Source organism: Notolepis coatsorum (genome assembly GCF_963971535.1).
Source record: "Notolepis coatsorum genome assembly, chromosome: 2".
In the NCBI taxonomy this organism is placed as follows: Eukaryota; Metazoa; Chordata; class Actinopteri; order Aulopiformes; family Paralepididae; genus Notolepis; species Notolepis coatsorum.
The window spans coordinates 50224983-50227034 of NC_140166.1; positions in this window are offsets into that span (position 1 = coordinate 50224983).

Below are 2052 nucleotides of genomic sequence, written 5' to 3' on the forward strand. Positions count from 1 at the left end.
GGTTGTCCTCGTGTATTTCACTCATCCTGCACTCCACAGGGATGACCTCATTAGTCAGGATGGAGGCCGAATAATGCCCCGGCAGATTCCACGGGCTCCTCTTGCGTCCTCCATGCAATCACAGCGCTTGTTGTTCAGTAACGCCAGCCGCCTATTCACCGGGGCCGCGAGCGAGGATCACCTTCATCATTAGGAGGTGGAGCCGCCAAAATGTTGTCAGATGAGCGTCAGGGGAGGAGAGCTCTCTCTCTCTCTCTCTCTCTGTCTCTCTCTCTCTCTCTCTCTCTCTCTCTCTCTCTCCTCTCTTCTCTCTCATCTCACTCTCATCTCTCTCTCTCTCTCTTGTTTGTCTTGAGACACTTTTATTATAGGCCAGGATTGGTGGGAAAGGCTGAGGTCTCGTCAGTGGGCGCTGCCAGCCCCCCGGCCCCCCTCCCCAGTCCACACACACACACACACCCTCCCGCCTCTCTGAAACCGAGTGGAACACACGTGCGTTCATTAGCGCCCTTTAATGAGGAGCAGATGCAACAACGCTGCCTCCCTCTCACACACACTCACACATACACACACACACACACGCACGCACACACACACAACATACATACACACACCCTCTCTCTTTCAGCAATGGTCTATTCATTCAGTCCCATTGTGGAGGTCATTCACACAACTCAGATGTGTGGGCCTCATTTGTCCAATTTAGATGAATGACTGAGATCATATATCATTCCCTCATGTCACTCTATTTTTGTCTTTGAGGAAGTGATCTCAAGCGAGCTCAGTCCTCGCCTATAGGACACGAGAAATGTCCCGCGTGTGTATGTCAATTCATATCTCACTTATTACTTTGTTGTCACTGTAGATTTGTTGACATATATCACCTATATTAAGATTCCCCATATTAAGCACTACTATAATCAGTGTTCTCTAAACCAGCATGTTTTGTTACTCAGCCACGTGTGTTACCCCCACACCCCCCACCCTTTTCTTTGGGGGGCGGGGGGGGCTTTAAAGCCACGATTCCCTTATTGCCCATTAAAGTTAACTCACAACATCCCAGCCTGCTCTCTAATTGAAACGTCTGAGCTATAGGTGGGGGGGGGTGGGGGGGGGGGCAGGCAGCGCTGTAATGCTCTGGCACTCAAACAGCACTGCCAACGTTAGGGAGTGGACTCAGCATGGCACCGGCCTGTAAGCCTGGCACCCCGCTAGCTCCCCCTCCCCGAAAGCTCACAGTCAGCCTGCGACGTTCACTGAGGGAAAATAGTATTTGAGACGCAGGTCATTCTTCCCGAACCGTATTAATGTATTCATTACTGTATAGGATAGTGTATTCATTACTGAATAGGATAGTGTATTCATTACTGAATATGATAGTGTATTCATTACTGTATTGGATAGTGTATTCATTACTGATAGTGTATTCATTACTGAATATGATAGTGTATTCATTACTGAATATGATAGTGTATTTATTACTGTATAGGATAGTGTATTACTGTATAGTATAGTGTATTCATTACTGTATAGGATAGTGTATTCATTACTGTATTGGATAGTGTATTCATTACTGATAGTGTATTCATTACTGAATATGATAGTGTATTCATTACTGTATATGATAGTGTAATCATTACTGTATATGATAGTGTATGCATTACTGAATATGATAGTGTATTCATTACTGTATATGATAGTGTATTCATTACTGAATATGATAGTGTATTCATTACTGAATATGATAGTGTATTCATTACTGTATATGATAGTGTATTTATTTCTGTATAGGATAGTGTATTCATTACTGAATGATAGTGTATTCATTACTGTATAGGATAGTGTATTCATTACTTTATTGGATAGTGTATTCATTACTGTATGATAGTGTATTCATTACTGTATAGGATAGTGTATTCATTACTTTATTGGATAGTGTATTAATTACTGTATATGATAGTGTATTTATTACTGTATATGATAGTGTATTTATTACTGTATATGATAGTGTATTTATTACTGTATATGATAGTGTATTCATTACTTTATTGG